Source organism: Notolepis coatsorum, assembly GCF_963971535.1.
Source record: "Notolepis coatsorum genome assembly, chromosome: 5".
In the NCBI taxonomy this organism is placed as follows: domain Eukaryota; kingdom Metazoa; phylum Chordata; class Actinopteri; order Aulopiformes; family Paralepididae; genus Notolepis; species Notolepis coatsorum.
The window spans coordinates 10453414-10477328 of record NC_140169.1 but is presented as its reverse complement, the minus strand read 5'-3'; the positions used below and the strand labels follow the sequence as shown (position 1 = coordinate 10477328).

Below are 23915 nucleotides of genomic sequence, written 5' to 3'. Positions count from 1 at the left end.
CAATATATTGTGGCGGAAGAGAGTATTTTAGTGTCATATTTATTGTCATGTGATACTCCGCTTGTCGGCTAACGTGCGCAGACTGATGACGACATCAACTCGACTTGAGACATTCGCAGCAGCATAAGAAGTTAATTAAACTTGACGGACATTATATCGACGATAATTATCGATATCGAATTATATGAAAATAATTTTATAATTTTATCGCGATAATGTTTTTGGTCATATCGCCCAGCCCTAGCAGTACTCCAGCAGTACTCCAATTCAGCCATTTTCAATTCAATGTTGGGTGGGGGGCGCTGTTGTGCGGTTCCCAGAAAAGAGCCAATAACAGCTGAATCTGCTGCTCTGCAGCGCCATACTCTCGCAAATAAGTCATTGGGAGGTGGAGAGAGAGTCGTCACGCAGACCCACGATAATGTTGCCGTCTCTCTCTGCCAAATTTCTCAGTTCTTCGCTTGATATAATTAATACAAATGTCCAATATAACGGAATTCGTTAGCTCATAAAAATGTGATTATAACAGACTGTTGTTTATTAATGTCGGATGACTGCCCACAGACACCTATTTGATTTAAAGTCGGCAGCAGCACGAGTCTCGGGACTTATTTTATTTGGAATATAATGACTTTATACGCAAAAGTAGCCTAGTTTTAAGTAAAAATATTATAAATCTACATGCCTTGATGATGTCATTCTTTTGTTTTGTTGTCATTCTTTTGCCTATCAATTGTTTTTAAGCTCAATAAACTCTGACCGGAATGTCTCTCATTTGACCGGTAGATTGAAATCTACCGGACACTGAGGCCGGCAACAATTTTTTCTAACGGAAACCCTGGCGCAACCTAAACGTGCCTGCGCTCAACCTCCCAGAGCAATTAGGCACGGTGCATTTCTTATTACGTCGGGACATTTGTGTTTGTGTCAGATTTGCGTTTGTATCTAGACCACATTGCTTAGCAGCAGGGTTAGAAATTAAAAATTTTTTTCAAGGGCTTTTTTTGCCCCCCTTAATTGATTTTCGGGGGCTTTTTTTTGTATTTCGGGGGCACTGAATTTTTATGATAAACGGTAGGGGTGGGACGGTTCACAAAATGGACGGTTTGGTTCGTATCACGATTTTGGGGTCACGGTTTTCAGTTCGATATACGTACATTTTTATTAAAAAAAAATTTAACACTCAAATCTAAACATGCTTCTCATTTATTAAAAATAAAATAAAAGGTTTACAGTGTTTACAGCCTTAAATAATGTTTGGCACACAAAGACCGAACTGACTGAGAATTAACAGTATTAACAAACAAACAATATGCTCAGCCAGCACTAGACTTTCCTTTCTTTAATTAATATAAACACACAAAAACAATGTCAACCATGTTTAAATTCCCTGATTGTCAGTTCTTAATGGAAAGATTCGTTTTCTGCTTGAAATTATTATGTTTCTGTCTACATTTATTTAGACTAACATTATTTAAATATTGAGTGCAACTGTGGTGGATTACGTAATTCGGTGAGTTGGAACTATCTATGGGTTGGCGCCGGGTCCCCACGGACATTTTAGAGTGTGGCACCTTCAGCTTCGGTCACGTTAGGAGCAGTTCATAACATCAACAAGCAGCGCGAAAGCGATAATAGTCCCGGTTGGAGTTAGTAAAACACAGTTGTATGTTAGCCTTCTTGGATGTTAAATAAACGCCTATCATTGTCTTTAAACACCCCGCCTCTCAGACTCCCATTTCCTCCTCTGCTACAGTAGCTAGTAGCTACGGTGTTAGCTGTTGTTGTGAAGGGCTAGCTAGCTAACAGCTACAAACATTGTACAAACTGCTAACGCTATGGCAAGATGTGTGTAGGCCTATGTAATGTTATTGGCTATGTTTTTAAAGTCGTAATGAAAATTGATTTATATTGTGCGTGCCATTTTTACACAAACTGACTAGCACCTGGCTGGCTGCAGTGCTGCTGCTGCAGCCAGTGCAGAACACCGGCTCCGCCAAATGAATTTTTTTATTTGCGCGTCATCTGAACCGTACAACGCTCCATTACCAGACGCTCCATTACCGGATAAATATATATAATTAGTAAACTGTCGGGGGCATTAAGTGCCCCCCTTAACTGATTTTCGAGGGCATTTTGTCCATTTTCAAGGGCATTATGCCCCAAGCCCCCGTTAATTTCGAACCCTGCTTAGCAGAGTTCAGTGATGTGAATGGAAACTGTCAAGTTGATCAACCGATTTTGAGTATCTGTATGAGAGTAATTTTTTTCTTCTTCAAGTAACTAAATAGTTACTTTTCACAGTAACGCATTACTTTTGGGTGTAAGTAACTAGTAACGTAACAGAGTTACTTTTGAAATTAGTAACTAGTAAAGTAACTGAGTTACTATTTTTCAGTAACTAGCACAACACTGCTCACTATACACACATGACATGACTGTGTGGCCAAGTTCAGCTCCAACTCCATAGTGAAGTTTGCGGACGACACAGTGGTGGTGGGGCTGATCTCGGACAACGACGAGAAGGCCTACCGGGAGGAGGTTGAGGTTAGAGATGTTCCGATACCATTTTTTCCTTCCCGATCCGATTCCGATACCTAAGCTTTGGGTATCGGCCGATACCGATACTGATCCGATACCAGTGCATACAGTAAAAAATAATAATAATAATTTTTTTTTTTTTTTTTTTTTTTTTACAGCTACTGTTTTATATATACTGTTTTTTTGTAATAACTATAAAGTAATGGTATTTATTCAACAACAGGTGATTGTATAGATTAGTATCAGTAATTGAAAACTATCTCAATGAGTTCACCCACGGAAAGGTTGTTGGCACATTAGTTCCACACGGACATTATTCGTTGCTGCACTTGCTTCCACAAGGCTCCGTTTAAGTATCAGAGGCTCTGTTGGGATTTTTGCACAATAAATATTCAACATTCTCTTTTGAGACTCCGCCTCAGACTCGTATAATTTGGCACTAAAAGCTAAACATTGTCACCGATATGGCTGTCCGCAACATGTCATTAATTGTGTACGCGAGGTGGTCGATCAGTGACGACGTTAACGTGAGCTAGGTTAGCTAGCATGGGCTACCGGTAGATGGAAAGACTGTAACTGGTGAAAATGTGATTTAACTTGGAATACTCCTTTGCCAACTTGCTGTACTTTGCTTGCAGGTCTGCAGCCATTATTGCTGGATTATGAATAGCCCCAACTTTAACCAAGGTAACGTTAAAGCTAAAACTTTAACGTTAGTTAACGCTAGCTTTCGGTTAGCTGTTCAATGCTAATAACACCACCAAGCGAACGCATCAGAGCCCCCCTGTCAACAGCGCTCTGTCGGGACGATGGCATTTTAAGAAAGTATCTGCTGTTAAAATGACAAATGGCATTGACTCTTTAATTCACGGTCGGTTAAAAACACGTTTGTTTTATAATCCTCACTCAGCAGACCGCAGTGTTGTTGATAAATTACGTCATATGGTATCGGAGCGCAGAATTAGAGGGTACTCGCCGATACCGATACCAGCATTTTAGGCAGTATCGGTATCGGAACAACTCTAGTTGAGGTACTGGAACGCTGGTGCCAGGACAACAGCCTGCTCCTGAACATTGGTAAAACCAAGGAGCTGATCGTGGATTTTAGGAGGAGACAGCAGGGGACACACACACCACTGAGGATAAACAGGGCTACCGTGGACAGGGTGAGCAGCTTCAAGTACCTGGGGGTCCACCAGCGTTTCCGTTAGCCGGTAATTACCGGTATTTGACCGGCAAAATATGTTGAAGTCCGAATATTTAAATATCTCCGGTCATAATGTCCGGTGAAAATAATTTCTCTAAGCACAATTTTATTATTTGAATTGTATTAAAATAGGCTAAAATTAAATAGCCTATGCGATGAACGAAACAATCATTACATGTTGCTTCACTCTGATAAAGCGCGGATGGCGCCGCTCGGATGTGAATCTTTTTTTCTTTCTTTTTTTGAGCCTGCCTGGCCACCATAACGACAAACAGGTATACGAGCGAGAGAGAGAGGTGGCCAAAACAAGCTAAGCTTAACAAATATTTCATGAAACCAAGCACAAGCAGGTCTAATAATAATGACAATGAAGATGAGTCTTCTGAACTTGAAGTCACAGAGACCGCTGATGCCGTGGTGAAAGAAAACAGAAACAGAAATGTCGAGCGTTCAGGCCCGAGTGGAAAGTTTAATTCTCCTGGCTGAGGTGCGACATTATATCCACATTTTCCAGTTCACTGATCCAGCCAGGGTTACCACAGTTCATTCTGGAACCTCAGATCCCCGCTGATCATGGAGTTCTACAGTATCGCGTTGGATCCATACACGTATCGATTTTTTCGAATGGTGATCAGGAATTGGAATATACCAGTTGGATACCATCTGATGTCAGGTAAGGACTCTATGTTATCAGTGTTAGGATAATCAGAGTAAGTTTGATGAAGTTATAAGCTGTTTTGTGAAATGTCTTCTTTCGGTTTCACTGTAAAAGTCCGAGAGGAAATCAACGGGGCGATTATCCGCGCGCGGCCGTAATGTGCTTGCGTGCACGTATAATATTGATCATCTAGCGTTTATTTGAAAACGATTCATAAAAAGGCCGACGAATATCAACGTTGTGGAATATTCCACTAAAAGACGATTTTCATAGAATGCTCCAGAATGAGCTGTTTTTTATCTGAAAACGGGGGCTTTTCTAACTGCTCTGAAACGGAAACGACGCGATAAACAGCCTTGACAGCACTGACTGGAAAATAGTCTTTGATAATGCGATGGGCAGATTAGACACATAGCCATAATTTAAAACATAGATTAGGCGATATTAACGTTAACATTGGCGCCGATTGTGGCATTCAGCCGGTAAAAAGGAAAACCAGGCTGACCGGAATTTCTCGAATATGTCCGGGGATAGAAATCTTGCAGGACACCCAGACCGGCACGAATATGTTCTAACGGAAACGCTGGCATCTCAGAGGATCTGACATAGGGGTGGACGGTATAAACGGTATACGGTATAAACGGTATGAATTTGCTCTACGGTATGGATTTTGACTATACCGTGTAACCGGGTAGAGTAGCTCTAAAATAGCAATGACGTCATGTAACCACAGCGCGACTATTTCACTCGCATTTGCCCCTAAAAATAGATAGAATTAGTCATAGATAATAGATATGTGCGAACTGGAAAAAGTTATTTAGGAGGCTTCGCGCAGTGGGCGTGCCAGCCCCTACCGCACGCATGTAAACACGGGTCTAGTAGTCTAGTGGGACGGGACACGGGAGCTGTCGGGAGCATAGATATCTATAGAACATGGTCGGGAGGACGACGGCGTCTCCCTGAGCTAACGTTAGCTTAGCTACCGTTACAAAATGACCCAGTCAACTATTCACTTTTAGTTTAATACATGATGAGGCATTGTCTAACCGAACAGTATCTAGCCGGCCAGCTACCGATAGCTCCTGATATCAACAAACGCTCCATCAAGTCTAGTAGAGACGTGTATGATAGCTCCGTTAGCTGTTAGCTCACGTTAACGCAAGTTAGTTCACCGTTCAAAACAAAATGTCCCATTGAACTAAATAATTCACTGAGGCGTTGTATTAACGTTATATATCCGGCTAGCAGTAGCTACAGATAGGTCCTGATATCAATGTCTTATAACACTGATTCGATGCGTATTCGAGCTGAGGGCTTGCTAACGTTATACCAATACAATAGGGTCCAGGTGCAGCGCCGGAGAATCCTGGCCGTAGCTCTGCTCGAGGCTACTCGAGTATAGGTCCAGGTGCAGCTCCGGAGAATCCTGGCCGTAGCTGGAGGCTACTAGAGTACACACAGACAGTGGAGCTTGTTGCGTGGTGGCGATGTCTCGCAGATAATACAAGTACAAGTCTAATTATATAATATATATATTTTATAAAAAAATATATATATATATAAAATAAAAAATAAAAATAATCAAAAACGATGATACCGTGATATATACCGTTACCGTCTATGCTTCAAATTATACCGTGATATAAATTTTAGACCATACCGTCCACCCCTAATCTGACATGGACAACACACATATAGTAGACTCAGTCGTAAAAAAAAGGCGAAGCAGCGCCTCTACCACCTGAGACAGTTAAGGAAGTTCAGAGTATCTGGGAAGATACTCCAGTCCTTCTACTCCGGAGCTGTAGAGAGCATCTTGACTGGAAACATCACCACGGGTATTGCACTACCTCCCCTGCAGGTCCTATAACAAGAGGTACAAATCCAGAGCCTGCAGAATAATGAAAGACCCTCACCACCCCAACAACAGCCTGTTCAAGCTGCTGTGGTCAGGCAAACGCCTGCGAACACCAGCAACTAGAGAGACTTCGGCTCAGCTTCTTCCCCCAGGCCATCAGAGCCTTGAACACTGAACTCTCCACACACAAGCACACATGAGCACACACACAACACACTCATGCTGTACACGCTCACACTTATGGCCACTTTACAAAAGGAAAGGTCACTTTAAGAATAGTATAGTATAACTTGAGATTGTATAATATAGCATTGTATAGCAATGTACATAAAGACCCAGTGCCTCATCCGTAGCTAACCGTGTATTGCACTACCACAGGACCTAGCATGTCCTACCATGCTCTGTAAAAACTCATGTACATATACCGATATGCCCTACTTTGATTACTGATTACTTGTATTATTGCACAATGTCGTTCTATTGGATTCTTATTATATTTATATTATTATTATTGTATTATGCACAATCGCTGCAGGCAAGACCCCCCCGCATTTCATTGTATACTTGTATGCCGTGACTAGGCTTGGGCGGTATGACGGTATTACGGTATACCGGGGTATTTCGAAATACCGACGGTATTGAAAATACCTGACACCATCAACCTCTTCAAAACCAAGCTAAAAACCCACCTGTTCACACTTGCCTTCACGCAACGCGGCCCCGCTCCCAAGTAGCCCACCCCTGACTCTTTTTAAGCCACAGATTCCGTTGTTTTGTTTTGTTTTGTTGTTTGTTTGTTTGTTAATTTTAACCACTTCATCCAATTGGACAGAACTTGCCTCCTTTTTTTATTTATTTTTATCTCTTATCTTATTTGTTTTTTCTTGTTGCTACTATACACAGATCTTTTATGTATTTTATTATATATATTTGTTCAATTTTATTACTTACTTTTATTTTTTTCCATCCTTTCCTTGTACAGTGTCCTTGAGTCTGAGAAAGGCGCTTCTCTCTTAAAATTCAATCTATTATTATTATTATTATTAATACCGTCTAAACCAGGGAGGGGCAACTGGCGGCCCGCGGGCCGCATGCGGCCCTCACCGACGTTCCATGCGGCCCCAGGCCAATATAAAAAAAAAAAAAAAAAAAAAAATTATAATATTTTTTTATTTTTTTATTTTTTTTATTTTTTTATTTTTTTATTTTTTTATTTTTTTATTTTTTTGTATTGTATTCGACTAAGAAGAGTTGGCAGTCAACTATGACTCCTTTCGATCGATTAGTCGACTATTTGACTAATAGGGGTCAGCCCTAGTGTGCACATATTCAACGCTGTTGAAAGTGCCGTGCAGCAATATGGGGGTTTTGATAAACTGTCGGCTGTTGTTACCGATGGATTCGCCGGGCTTCTAAGGCAGAGTGGCGTTGAGTGTCCAATGCTGCACTGCATTATACATCAGGTAAGTTCGCTAATGTAGTGATTGTTAATTGTACATAATTCACCCACGGAACTATTGTTAGGAACAAGAGTTCCGCCCGAACATTATATGAGGTGGCACTTCCTGCCACCACGAGTCAGTCGACTGCAAGCAACGTAGCAGTAGCATGTTGTGTTTGTCTCACAAATAAATGCTGTTCGCTCTACCTCGAGCTACCGTCTCCGACTCCCATCTCTCGGCACTACACTAACACAATTTCCATCTATTGTGCGTCACTATAATGACCAATGCGAGTCGAGTGTAGTCAAATTATATGCGAGAGTCGTTAAATCGTTTTTCTTTTTTTTTATCTGATATAGGAGGCTCTCTGTGCCAAGAAGCTTGAATACAGCCATGTTATGGATTTGGTTACCAAGGTTACCAATCTAATTCGTGGAGGCAACAGGTCACTAAACCATAGAAAGTTTGTCTCCTTTTTGGAAGAGATGGACACTGATTATGGCGACTTGCAGCTACACACAGAAATCCGATGGCTGAGCCGTTGGAAAGTACAGGAGCGACATTGAAACACTGCAAATGCAATTCAATGATCGGTTTGAAGATTTCAACAGCATGCAGTCACGGATAGCGCTGTTTGCCGGCCCCCTCACCGCTACGGTGTCAGAGCAGCCCCCACCGTTGCAGCTTGAACTGTGCGAGCTACAGTCAGATCCTTTTTTTCAAGCAAAGAGAAATGAGAGGGGAATTTCGTTTTGGAAACTGCTACCTGAGCCCCGCTTCCCACTCCTCAGGGACTTTGCCCTCTCTATGGCCAGTATGTTTGGGAGCACATACATACGTGAGAGCAATTTCTCAAACATGAAGCACATCAAGTCAAAGGAGAGAAACAGGCTGTCGGATGAAACATTATTTCATCTGATACAGATTGCATGCACAAACATTGAAGTTGACATTCCTGCTATTGTGCGCCAAATGGAGAGACCACAAGTGTCTCATTAAAGACAGGGGGGGGAGGAGATGATGAAGAGGTGTAGAGGGGGGGAAGGAGATGATGAAGAGGTGTAGAGAGGGGGGGGAGAGATGATGAAGAGGTGTAGAGAGGGGGGGGATGATGGAGAGGTGTAGAGAGGGGACCATTATTATTATTATTATTATTATTATTATTATTATAACCATTATTGACCCACTGTGGGGCGAGGGTGAATGTCATGCCAGTTTGATAAAGGGTCAATGGGAGGCATGTAGTATTGCACTTTACTTTACTTGCACTTTACTTGTTTACTTTTGTAGTGTTCAGATAACACTAATAACACAAACACAAAGCAGCATTCCTGCTGCATTTCACTACAACAGTAAATCAAAAGTGCAATAATAAATGATTTTGTTAAATGTATAAACTTGTATCCTGCTACTAAACAAAACATTCCTGAGTGCTTCATATCCATAACATGCATTTCAGTGTTATAATGTTTTGTTTAGTAGCAGGATAAAAGTTTATACATTTAACAAAATCATTTATTATTGCACTTTTGATTTACTGTTGTAGTGAAATGCAGCAGGAATGCTGCTTTGTGTTTGTTGAGCAGTGGGCTTTAAGTTCATACATTTATTTTATTAGAAGCCTTAATTATAATTGATAATTTTTGTATATATTTGGGGTTACAGCAATACTTTTAAATTCAGCTGTTTATAAATTCATAAAGTTGAAATTGCATTACTAAATGCATTTGAAATGGAATAAAAACAAAGTTACAACAAATTATAATTGTTTATATACCTTATTTATCACATCTGTGACTATTATGGGCTATTTGAGTGATGGGGTACTACTGGCGGGACTGCCGATAAACAATGCGGCCCCCCAGATTGATTGTGGACATTTTGTGGCCCTCACCATATACAAAGTTGCCCACCCCTGGTCTAAACGGAGTTTTGTTGTAGTGCACACACGCGCCAGCAGAGGGCGAGACTAGTCCTCACTAGTGGGGCGAGCCATGCAGAGCTGGTTGTCTCTACACACAGGAGGAGGAGGAGGAGGAGGAGGAGGAGGAGGAGGGGAACCCCGCTTCAGTGAGTGAAATTAAATGAGACACGCTTACCGTTGCTGGTGCTGCGGGCTAACTGGCTATTCTGAGAGCTAACTGTAGTGTTGTGTATGATCACAACGGTGTTCACGCTTTACGGTAATGTTGCGACAGTGCTGTGAAAATACCGTAAAGCGTTGTGACGATAGTGTGTGTTGTTGTTGTGTGTAGGATGCTGCGGGCTAACTGCTACCATTCTGAGAGCTTAACGTTAGCACTAGCTTGCTGCGGGAGAACTGCTAGCATTCTGAGAGCTTAACGTTAGCACTAGCTTGCTGCGGGAGAACTGCTAGCATTCTGAGAGCTTAACGTTAGCACTAGCTTGCTGCGGGAGAACTGCTACCATTCTGAGAGCTTACCGTTAGCACTAGCTTGCTGCGGGAGAAATGCTACCATTCTGAGAGCTTAACGTTAGCACTAGCTTGCTGCGGGAGAACTGCTACCATTCTGAGAGCTTAACGTTAGCACTAGCTTGCTGCGGGAGAACTGCTAGCATTCTGAGAGCTTAACGTTAGCACTAGCTTGCTGCAGGAGAACTGGCCATCTCCGTGATTTGTTTACTTGGTAACACGGGTTGCCACCCCCCGCCCCCCCCCCCCCCCCCCGCGCTGATGATAATGAAAGTCATACCGTCATATACCGTAAACCGGGGTATTAGGTAATCAAGGTATAACGGTATGAAAAAAGTCATACCGCCCGAGCCTAGCCGTGACAATTAAAACTCTTGACTTGACTTGATTAGCCTAATATTTCTGTTATGGACGATAAATAACCCATATATTAACATTCTGTTGTGAAAATAACCCATATCCCATATTAACATTTCAGTTATGACCGATAACTCATATTAACATTTCAGTTATGACCGATATAACCCATATTAATATTTATGTTATGGCCAATAACCCATATTAACATTTCTGTTATGACCGATAACTCATTAACATTTTTGTTGTGGCCGATAACCCATATTAACATTTCAGTTATGAAAATAAGTAACCCATATTAATATTTCTGTTATGGCCAATAATCCATATTAACCCTTTATCTGCCAGGGATTATTCTGATCTTAATCCACTGTCTGCCAGTACTGTAAGTCTATGGAGATGTTCCCCTTCTTTGCAGGGCTATAACTTTTTAAATTGTATTGCTAAATTGACATTACTATGGCCCATTCAACGTCAAGTATCTATCGTTTAGGATGTAGCAACGTTCTACTTTTTCATTCACATATTCATACTAAAATACTAAAGTCTAAAGTATAAATGTTTATCGGTTTCTTGCAGCATTCTGCCGAACGCGAGTTATAGCTATAAATACATATATTACATCATCAAATGTAGTTTGATACTGATTGACGTCAGATTAAAAATGTCAATTGTACAAGGTCCTAAACGTCATGCCTCATCATCTGCTGGTGACCGGAGGGGGGGGGGGTTATAAGTCTGTCGCCGACGTTAAATCATTCATGTAGTATGGGCGATACATAGATCACAGCAGTTTATATGGATCATAATATTCAAACACGCTGAAACTTACCGCAGCTTCCTCTGACCGTTGGGTGGTCAGCGTGGAGCAGAAAGTTCGCGATTATGGGATGTTGATATATGCGATCCATTTCCAGGTTGTATAATAGTATATACGTCCAAATCATGTTGTTTATCGAGTTATTGGCAACGGATCGCTATCCAGTGTATCAAGCTCGAGTCCCGGGAGCAATAGCGAGTGGCCGGACGAAATATGGTTGAGCACCACTTCCTGCCGCGTCACTTCCGGTTTGGGCGATTCGCCGATCGGCCACCAGATGGCGGTCTTGAACCGTTGGAGAGTTGAGAGGAGATCAACAGCAAGTCTCAAGTCTCCGTGGGTAAAATATGATCGACATGACAGATTTTTGGAATATTGATCTCAAAGACGCCTTACGGCGTCATTGGCAGATTACGCATGGCGGAGAATGACGTGGTAACACGTCATTGGCAAATAAAGGGTTAACATTTAAGTTATGACTGATAACTCCTATTAACATTTTTGTTGTGGCCGATAACCCATATTAACATTTTAATCGCCAAAAACGCTGGGACACGTCTTTCCCCGCCATGCTCATTCTGCCAAAGACGCTGGACAGCGTCTTTGATATCAATATTTAAAAAATCTGTGATCGAAATCATATTTCTCCCCCGGAAACCTGAGATCTCCTGTTGATCCCCTCTCAACTCTCCAACGGTTCAAGAGCGCCATCTGGTGGCCGATCGGCGGATCACCCAAACAGGAAGTGACGCGCCTGAAGTGGTGCTCGCCCATATTTCGTCCGGGCACTCGCTATCGTTAGTGGGACTCCATCTTGTTACACTGGACATCGATCGGTTGCAAATAACTCGATAAACAACATGATTTGGACGTATATACTATTATACAACCTGGAAATGGATCGGATATTGCTACATCCCATAATAGGAAAATGTCTGTTCCACGCTCATCGCCCAACGGCGCGAGGAAGATACGGTGAGTTTCAGCGTTTTTTTTCAATGTGTTCGATACTAACTGCTCTAATGATCATATCACCCACACTAGATGCATCATATAACGTTGGCCACGGAATTATAAACGACCCCCCCCCCCATCCGGTCATCATCAGATCATACTTAGTAACTTCTAGAAGTACGTCCAGTTGAAATGTTTTATCTCGCGCCGATTGCTATCAAACTGTATTTCATCATCAATATAATGCATTTGGGGCTATAAATCAAGTTCTGGAGAAAGCTGCAGAAAACAATAAAAACATACTTATACTTTAGACCGTATTTTAGTATGAATATGTGAATGAAAAAGTATAACGTTGCCACACCCTGAACAATAGATATAGGATGTTGAATGGGCCATAGTAATGTCAATTTAGCAATACAATTTAAAAAGTTATAGCCCTGCAAAGAAGGGGAACTTCTCCATGTTAAATAGGGCTGGCGAAAGATGGTAAATTATGAATTTAACCCTGGCGATCAAAGTGTTAACATTTCTGTCATGAAAATAACCCATATTAATATTTCTGTTATGGCTGGAAAATCCCAGATACCGGCTGATATGGATATGGTCACTGGGCTGTAGACAGTGCATCATCCCCAGCTGCTACAGTAAGTCTGTCAAACTGCCGAGATCCATTTCAGCGGTTAAATATTCTGAGTGACTGGTGAAATGTTTTGGATTCACCTGCTGCCACTAACTGCCAAAGCAGTTCGAAAGAAAAGACAGAGAGCTACTCTCTTCCCAAAGCCAAAAACCAGAGAAGCAAGTAGGGCTGTACCGAATGTACTTTTTTTTACATTCAAAGCTTCTATTGAAGTTTTCGAATTAAGCTTTGAATGTCTGTCGTCATATTTTATGACGTAATCATTGTTTATTTTTATTTAATTTTTTATAATAAATAAAAACTCCTCAAATGAAATCCTCAATTTGAATAAAGTGATTAATCAAAAAAATGTATAATAATAATAATAATAATAATAATAATAATAATAATAATAATAATAATAATAATAATAATAATAATAATAATAATAAAAATAATAATAATAATAATAATAATAATAATAATAATAATAATAATAATAATAATAATAATAATAATAATAATAATAATAATAAATATAATTAAAAAAAATATATAATGTTGATTTTGAATTCGAATGTCAATGTTATGAATGAAGCTTCGAACTATTCGGTACAGCCCTGGAAGCAAGACTCAAAACTTGTGATCAGAATGTCCCAATAGTAGGGGTGGGACGATACATCGATCCAGATCGATATATTATCAATAATCAAATAGGATCGATGCAACGTAAAAAGATCGATTCATATTGCGATACTCTTATTTTGAAAATCCGGCGACGGCGACGTCATCGCCTCGTGCCCAGTGTTGTGAAACTCCGTTTAACATCAACAGCACACAGCAGTAGCGTCTAGACCGTCACTAGAGCAAGACTAGTGTGCCTATTCTGTGACCCAAAACATGTCCCTGCTGTTTTATTCTGCAATGGGTCCAATGCATCTAACCTGCTTTGCAATCCTCGCCACTCCATTATGCCCACGTCGCGTTAAAGATCAAAGATAACGTTACGTGAGCGTAAGCTAACAAGCTAACCCAGAGCCATAGGCAGAGAGAAGTGGGGCCTGGGAAGGAGGGTGCATTCTCGGGATAGCCCCACTAACAGGATCTGGCCGGTACTGCACCTTAATACAGCTCTGTGACAGTGAATAGGATATTAATATAGAAAAAAAAGAAAAACGAACAAAAAACAGTGAACAGGAGGTCTATTTGTATTAAAAACAATATTGTTTTTCATTTAAATGTCTGGAAGAGCTCAAAAATAAAAATGTCAAATGATATTTCCATTGCCTTTTTTGTTGTTGATTTAAATGTTACCGATTGTGTTAAATGGGCATATAATATAGTCTCATATCGATCGCAGGCACCTGAATCGAATCGTATCGTGGCAGACTGTGTGATATCGGCTAATATCTAGGGATGCCCCGATCACGTTTTTTGCCACCGATACCGATCACCGATCGTCGTGAGCCATATCGGCCGATACCGATCCGATACCGATTGTTTTTGATTAAAAAGAAATTAAAAATTATTTTATATAACGTTTTTTTTTATTTATTTTTTATAAAATATATATATTATATAATTAGACTTGTACTTGTATTATCTGCGACTGCGAGACATCGCCACCACGCAACAAGTCAAAATGCTCACTATCTGCAAACAGCTCCACTGTCTGTGTGTACTCTAGTAGCCCAGCTCCAAAAAGGATTCTCCGGCGCTGCAGCGGGACCCCATTGGTAACGTTAAGTGCTTTGGTCATTTCACATTCAGCAAGCCCTCAGCTCGAATACGCATTAAATCAATGTTATAAGACATTGATATCAAGAGCTATCTGTAGCTACTGCTAGCCGGCTAGATGACGTTAAGACAGAACTTTAGTTCAATGGGACATTTCGTTTGGACAGTAAACGAACGTCAGCTAACGCAAGCTAACTGAGGTATGAACATGAACTACTAGACTTTCTGGATCATTTGTTGATATCAGGAGCTATCGGTAGCTAGCCGGCTAAATACCGTTAGACAATGCCTACTAAACGTGAATAGTTGACTGGGTAATTTTGTTTAAACAGTAACGATAGCTAGGTAGCTAACGTTAGCGCAGGTCGAATGCACTACAGACTCGAGCAGAGGAGCCGCACCTCTTTGTTTACAAACTCTACACGGGGGCGGGCGGGGCTAGGGAGGAGGAGCAGCGGCAGTTTGCAGGTCGTGTGTGTCTGAGACAGACAGCGAGTGAGAGCTTCGCTTGATCGGTTTCCGCTATCGGCGAATATGACTAATTATCGGAATTCACAGATTGCATATTTATACTGAGTATCGGCCGATAACGATCGGTGGCCGATCGATCGGGGCATCCCTACTAATATCGTATCGTTGTCCAAAGAATCGATATCGTATCGTGATGAAACTGGTGATTCCCACCCCTACCCAATAGGCTTCCCTCATTCCATGTTAGGAGTCCATGTGTGTCCAGTAAAGTCCGAGAGAGAGAGAGAGAGAGCGAGAGAGCGAGAGAGAGAGAGAGAGAGAGAGAGAGAGAGGGGGGAAGAAGATCCGATATCAGTGAGTCAGTCCAACCAACCATCTCACACACACACACCTGCTGCAGCCATCAGTCACTGCAGCCCAGCTGTACTGAATGACAGCCAGGCTGTTAACTAGCTACCTGCCACAGTCAGCCAGACACTCAAATTGGCGACCAGACTTCGTATAGAGACTACAGACACACACTTCTTTAGACATTATTTTCCCTTACCCTTACTTTCTGCAGACTGACACAGTGCCAACTAGCAATGGAGCCCTTTCAAAGCAACAGAGGTTGTCATAGATGGGTAAAAAGTAACAAACATGGCAACCTCTCTTCATCTTGACAGTGACGTGTCTGTAAAACCCCCAGCAGTACGGTCCTTTCAGTGTGAAGGTTCAGTATGATGGTTTGAGACAGTAGGTATTTGTTGGGTACCTATTCAGTAATCTTAACTGTCTCGATTGATTTATGATTTACTCGCAAAAATTACAATACAAGGTGCGACTTCACTGACGTTCTATTCTCTACAACCAAAATAATCATAGAAGCAGACAATTTAAACCCCCATGCGGACAATATACATTTCAAGTGTAAGTAGATTCACTGTTTACTTTTGTCTGTTCATCACAAATTATGTAACAACCAACCAAGTTAGATGCTGCATACTGCTACTGTTGACACTAACAACATGTAATGTGATTTTTATATCCATGACAAGGGGCGGGACAAAACCACAACTTCCTTACTGCACAGTAGTAGATGATGTTTGATCTACTGGGCGAATCTACTGAACAGTAGGTTCTAAAAGCATGGAGTATGGGTGGGTAGTACTAGTGCTGATGGTGTAGCTACTGAGGATAGCCAAGGGTTAGTAGCTTCGATCTGATTGTGGAGGTACTGAGGGTGGTAAGGTTAGTAGCTTGTGTCTGATTGCGTATATACGTGAGGGTAGTAGAGTTAGTAGCTTCTGTCTGATTGTCAGGGAACAAAATAACTGGGCGCCCATCGCCAAATGCGTGTAGATTTACCGTCTGGCGTCGAACAATAATAGTCTGCCCGCCAGCTGGCGGGTGTAGTTCATATCGATACTCTTATTTTGAAAATCCTGTGCGGGTCTCATTGCCGCCCCAAGCGCAGCTCCAGTCATATCTGGGCTCTGGCAGCTAGCAACGTTCAGGTTCATATGATACTCTTATTTTGAAAAACCCTTAGCAACTCCGCGAGTCATATGATATCCGCCCACTCAGTGTTGTTTCTTGAAAACAGAGCAGCGTTGTAAACAGAGCAGCGTTAACACAGCAGTGCGCCTACAGACGCGAAATAAGTCTGTGATGTTTTTTTTCTTCTCACAACGAGTCCAATGCAGCTACATGCTTTGCACCGTCACCATTCCTTTATGCCCACATCGCCCGAAATTAACGTTTATGTACCAATTACTACAAGCTAATCCTGATGATCAGACGAGACAGAGCCATAAACAGCACTGAGGAAAGGGAAATGGGGGGGGGGGCACTCTCCCCTTCCCTGTGTGTGCGTGCGTTTGGAAAGACGACGGAGTCACTAGTCAGGACTCAGGACAGGAGTATATTATAGTAAACTGAGGATTACTGAGGATGGACAGATAATGTTGATATTCAAATATAAAAAATGTTGAGAGGAGTGGAAGTTTGAAGACAGACTACAATATGATGCGGGGGTGGTGAGTTGAAACACAGTGTGTGTGTGTCTGTGTCCCGACCCCACTTCTATGTTTCAATCAATTATTTGCATTTAAAACTATTAAGGCTGACTCATTCCTTCAGTCCACTCAAAATTATGCTAATATTCCTTATGTTGTTTATGATATTAATTGAAAATAGCATATGAGAGTATTATATGTAATAATAACACATGGCGATATACTAAAAAGCTATTTATAATTTTTGGCTAGTAAAAAATCTGCCCGGCTGGTACTTTTAAAAATCGACCAGCCAAATGGCTGGTAAGCAAAAAGTTAAGTTTGTTCCCTGCTGATTGTGTAGGTACTGAGGGTAGTAGGGTTAGTCGTTCAAGTTTGATTGTGTAGGTACTGGTAGTGACTAGTGAGGATAGTAGGGTTAGAAGCGTATGTCTGATTGTGTAGGTAGTGGTACTGAGTGTAGTAGGGTTAGTAGCTTCTGTCTGATTGTGTAGGTACTGAGTAGGTTTGGGCACCGAAAACCGGTTCTAATAGGAACCGGTTCCTAACTTCCGGTTCTAGTTGAAAACAACAACATTCCACGGCACATGCTGGCTGCGTCTCCCTGAACTTGCATGATTGACAAGGATATGCCATCAACACAACACACACATAGGCTGCAGTGTGTCAGCAAACATAGGCTACAGTGTGTGTGAGCAAACAGGCTACGGTGTATGTGAGCAAATAATAGGCTACACAGTATGTGTGAGCAACTATAGGCCATACTAGTGCACTAGAACTGCCATTCAAACTAAGGCCCTTGTTACACACAGTGTTTTTGTGCTCGTTTTTGAATACGTTTGCTGTCCCTGTTACATAGAAATGCCGTTTTTGCCGGATACGTTGTGGCCCTACTGAAACCGCTAAATTGTGTTTTCCGTTTTGGAGTAGCATTAACATTAACACAGCACACAGTTGACAGCTGGGCTGTGTTAACGTTACAATGTACAGTCGCGCGAAATAACGTTATGCATGCCCGAAATAACATAGCATTACAAAGTACAGTTGACAGCTGGGCTGTGTTAATGTTACAATGTACAGTCGCGCGAAATAATGTTATGAATGCCCGAAATAACATAATGTTACAAAGTACAGTTGACAGCTGGGCTGTGTTAAAGTTACAATGTACAGTCGCGCGAAATAATGTTATGAATGCCCGAAATAACATAACGTCACAAAGTACAGGTCCAGCTCAGTATGATGTCATAATCAAACATTCTAGAACATTTGTGATGTCATCATGTCACAGTATGATGTCATAATCAAACATTCTAGAACATTTGTGTATCTATTCAACAATTCTCTCACAGCTGAGCTGAGTGTGGACGACAGCGGGGACGAGGGAGAGTAACTACCTCCCTGTGCATGCTCAGTGCTGAATTCGAGGCGAGATCCGTTGTGGTCTGACCAAGCCTCGTTCTGACAAAACGAAAGCGCTCAAGGTGCAAAACGAATGTCTAACTCGGCTGCCACGTGTGTTGCGCTCTGGAAAGCGAAACTCACCTGAAAAACGAAACGAAAACAGCCTAGGTGTAACTCCAGCCTTAAATCACACAGCTGTGGTAACATTACATAAACTATGAGACCTACTACTACTACAGCTCCTGCCCCTGCTGTTAGTTTGATCAACTGAAAAGTGCATGCTCTCTGCTTTTAGCCGACAAGTGCTTTGCTCAGTCTTTGCCGTTACATGGCACTGTAACCAGCACACAGCAGCTAAATGGAGCAGATCCAGTCACACATAATAGCTATATTACACATATGACATGTCTGTATGTTGTTTGTTGTGAAAAGTGCCCAGCACCTACGGGAGGCTGCAATTCGAAACTGGCCACCGTAAATGCCCAAAACCCCCACCACCTCCTAATAGACAGTCTCCTCCCCACCGCATGTATATATTCCCTCCCCGCCGTATGTATATTTCCCTCCCACCCACCCACCCCCTCCTAATGTACAGTCTCCTCCCCATCATATGTATATACTCTGTCAGGATCTAGGGGTAACAGTACTGTATATTTGAATACCGCCTATGTCACAAATGTATCAGTACTAAATACCTATATGTCCCTATGCCATAAATGTCATGTATGTTGTGTATGTCATAAATGTCTATATGAATTGAAAATGGGGGACCCTGATGGAAACAAGACAAACGTCTTTCTCAGGTCTGCATCCCCTTAACAATTGTATGTATTGAGCCGTACTGTATTGTACCCATTCTGCAATCTGTTAAATAAAGTTTTCATTCATTCATTCATTCATCACAACAAGGGCACAGGGCAGGGCAATACAGGTGAAAAAGGGCAACAGGGCTCATTCAGTAAACACACCTTTCCTTCCTTTCTAGCTTTGCCCTCATACTAGCTCCACTGACAGGCTTGGGACAGGATTGGGCTATAGGCTGCCGAAACAGACTAGAAGCTAATATTTCTATTCTGCTAAATCAGTTGGTGCATTAGTCTAGATTAGAAAATGCCATGAAATGTACGTAATATAAGCAAATGGTCACCAGCATACGTTTGAAAACCACTAAGCTGCATTGAGTTGTTTAAACTATAAAATCTAACAAACAAGCAAATCCCCACAACCTGGGAACCTAAAGCCTGGTTATTAAGGTAGCTGAATAAATTGGCTTTATTAATCAAATACATGGCAAATTAACTTGCCTTGGGCTATCTCACACACCACCAGTGCCTATTTTAATATATACTGTAGTCTGTATGGCATCGTTTGCTAGTCAACCATATAAAACAACTACACAGGTATAACGTCACCTAACGTTTAGTAACTGTGATTTAATTGATTGATTGAAAACGTTATTAACAGATTGCAGAATGGGTACAGTACGGCTCAATACACACAATTGTTAAGGGGATGCAGACCAGAGAAAGACTTTCGTCTTGTTTACATCAGGGTCCCCCATTTTCAATTCATCATAACTTATGACAAACAGATACAGTACTGCTACATCTATACATTTATGACATGCAGAGCTAACGTTAGCAAGGTAGGATGCGATGGCAGGTGCAGCACCTCCCAACTAAAATAAAAACTAAAAGGCGTGTCTCAACTTGTATCCATCATTGCATTATGTAATAATTGCACACAAAACAGAACTTGTCTGGTCAGTTAATGAATTGGTGCAGCTTGTTGGCGAAGTGTCTCTCTATTAAGCTGAAGTCAGTCTCTTCTAGATCTGTAGCTGCTGCTGTATCTTGTGTTTCTGTTACCTGCTGTGTCTCAGAGAACCTCCTTCTTCTAAACCTCCATCATCAAGCAACACGCTTCTTCTGTTCGGGACGCGGAGCTGCCGCCTCCTGGAGAAGAATCACTTCAAGCTGGAACAATCTTGTAAATAGTGAAATAATATAAACAAAGTGTCAGCGATCAGTTGTCAGAACTCCGCTCCGGTGTCACAGAGCGGCGGAAGTGCAGTGATTGTACCGTTCGCAATTATTGTCCGGGTAGATATCGAAGGAGCGACAACTATAGTTCCGCGGAGAGAGTCAAAAGTGATTGATTGATTGATTGATTGATTGAAAACGTTATTTAACAGATTGCAGGATGGGTACAGTACAGTACAGCTCAATACACACAATTGTTAAGGGGATGCAGACCAGAGAAAGACGTTCATCTTGTTTACATCAGGGTCCCCCATTTTCAATTCATAATGACATTTATGACATACGCAACATACAGATATATATATCATGACATTTCTGACATATAAATTACATACAGGTATACAGTACTGTTACATTTGTGACATACAAGATATGCAAATATACAGTACTGTTATCCTAACAGAAAATATATACATACGAGGGGGAGGAAGCTGTACATTAGGAGGTGGTGGGTGGGTGGGAGGGGGGTTTGTACATTTACGGGGGCCATACAGACATACAGATATATATCATGACATTTCTGACAATACATGACATACAGGTATACAGTACTGTTACATTTGTGACATACAAGTAAAGCGTAGAGAGTCAAAAGTATAGATCTACCTCCAGGAAAGTAACCAAAGTGTTGACAGAGTCACCTGAGGAGCAACAATAATATGGTCATGACGACAAGGTCCTTCTTTAGCCTTTAACCGGCGTGGTTTATTTACATTGCACACAAGTACCACGAGACCTTCTCTCTGTGAGAGGTAGATGGGAAGAGACAGAGGGGGAGGGAACAATCCCTTTTATACCCTCTTACCTGACGTCAACCACAACAGCTGCGGCTCCTTACGCCTATAGCGCTCTCTTGTGGAACAGTTAAGCAGTTACATACTATCATATTAACACATACTCAACACAAAGTAACCGTGCTCAGTACAGTCCAGAAGGCAGTGACATCTGGCGATTTTAAGATTACTGAAAGGGGTATTTCACTTTGGTAGACCTTGTAAAAAAAATCTGCAGTATTACCTCTATGTAAAGTAATATACAAGTAAACTAGCGACCACTGCTATCCCTGTCGTCTGCCACCATTCCTCCCAGGTGCCAGGCTCAATTAAATTCAATTAGCCAGTAAGGTCAACGGCTGGAACCCAGAACTATTGGTAAAGGGGGGGGGGGGAGTGTATCTTCCAGGCATGTTGCGACAGAACAGGCGTGCAGTACATCCACCAGGCCGGGAGGGGGCGATACCTTGTCCGTGAGTCTGTTATCTCCCCTGACGCTGGTTTGACCTTACACAATTAGGCCTCCCCGCCAGAGGAGGGCGCTGTGCGGGGGTTCGTCTGCCGCTCCCGCGAGCACGTTGTCAGCAGCAAACATTGATGGGAGCCATGCGGGTCGCATGAGCCGGTTGGGATTCGAATGGCCGTGGCCTGGTTGGCGCAGCCACGAGTTCCCAGTTCGTTCAACGTGCACGCAACAGTAAACACATCCCGGTGGCAATGAACCAAAACACGGCCGGGCGCTGGTATAGCGCGTAAAAGTTATAAGCGTGGCAGAAATATCCGAAACAAAATAGAATAGGTCCCGCTCCTTCCGAAACGGAACTTTAGCAGTTAGCATCTTAGCCCGTGGCTATAGCCGTGCAACAGTACAAGTCATATACAACAGAATTGTCCCCCTCCTCCCCTTATGTCAGTGTTATAAGATTATGGTCTGTTCCTTTAAGAGGGAGGCACCCACGCATACAGGTCAGCTACGCAAGGAGCGAATAATGTGATGAGACAGTGTGTACACAGGAAGAACAACAGAAGCAGGTAGCTTGTTGTGAGATATGTAACGTTAGTCAACAGCATGATATGAAGAATATAATGGAAATAAATGCACAGTCCTGAAGATAACGGTTTCCAGTGGTTTATTGTCACCACCACACATCAAGAGGGAATTACCCCGGAGTCCGGACAGTACGTTAATAATTACGTGACTGTACATGACCACTTCGGCCCTAGAGTGAAGATAACACTCTCCTGTACTCTTACTAAGGTTCGAGTTAACACAGAAAAAGGTAACATTGGGGGCTCGAGTCCGGGATATGAAAAATCCTGATTTCATCAATGAGTTGTAAACTATGGACACGTATAGTTAGCTCATGCTAATAGACGCACGAGGCAATTTCGTCAGTCAATGAACTGAGTTGAGAAGATGACGGCCCATGGAAGTAACGTTGACGGGGAAATGACCAACTATGAAGAGCAAGTGATCAACTACTCTAACCCATTCATGTTAACCCCCACAACTACAACCATGTACTCTCAGTCTGATGTCGCTAACCTGAGACGTGAAATGAAGTACCAACATGGACAAAGCCTCAACCCGTTCATAACAGAGGATCAGCTGCCCCCTACTGGTGCAATGTCAAACCCATTTACTGCACGTAATTACCCACATGCTCATCTGTCGTTGTCAAGCACAAACCCCTTTGCTCATATGAATGATCAAAGTATGAGAGACAGTGGCATTGAAATGCAGCAAAGTCATTATGGAACTGAGCCTCCCCATATGAATATGTTGTATGGACAAATGCATTCAATGACCATAGGAGATGCAGCTACCCATAACATTAACCCCTGCATTGCTGCTAAACCAGCAGCCTTTATGGAGAGCACACCTATGAACAATGTGACAGTCTATTCCCCACATATTGAACCTGCAACCCTGCTTTCCACCCCTGTGACACCGGGTGTGTGTTCCCGTCAGGTGCAGCCAGAGGGCGCTGTACACCACAGGCAGAGTACACCGGTCCATGGAGGTAATGAAGCTGTGACTTATGGCTATGATCAGTCCCATCGCAGGCGAGCAGGCTTCCATCCAAGTGGCCGGCTGCCCCGGCGTGTGCAGTACAACCCGTCTTCAGACAGCGAGGACGACAGTGTTCAGCGAGAGAGGATTCCTACACTACAACCGGGTCAGTATGATGGCACCACACCATGGAAGGACTTCTTGCAGCGCTTTGAGAGCTGTGCTGAGGCTAATCGCTGGTCAGAGAACACTATGGCTGTCCAGTTGAGGTTCTGTCTCATAGGTGCAGCAGGAGCAGTGGTCCACCGCAACCCAAGGTCAGCACGCTGGGACTACAGAGACATTGTTGAGGAGGTGGAGGTTGCTTATGGCCCATCATCAGAGTATGCAGTGGCTGTTGCCATCGAGTTAAGGCAACGAATCCGCCTGCCAGGTGAGGCACTACACATCTTGAGGGACGACATATATGAGAAAGTGTCTATTGCATACGCTGACCGTTCTGAAAAGGAGCAGGATGCAATCAGTGTTGAGGTGTTCACTAATGCTATGGGGGACGCCAACATTATTCAGAAGCTCCTAGAAGACCG

General features: G+C 42.3%; 1 protein-coding gene across 1 annotated transcript in view; it reads right to left on the bottom strand.

The window, feature by feature from the left end:
• The window catches only part of ube2f (ubiquitin-conjugating enzyme E2F (putative)), a 179204-nt gene extending 158654 nt beyond the window's left edge, over positions 1-20550 (bottom strand). Inside the window, 1 exon segment of the mRNA XM_084315096.1 lies at positions 20368-20550. The gene's annotated coding sequence lies outside the window, so the exon portion shown is untranslated.
• Positions 20551-23915: the final 3365 nt, after the last annotated feature.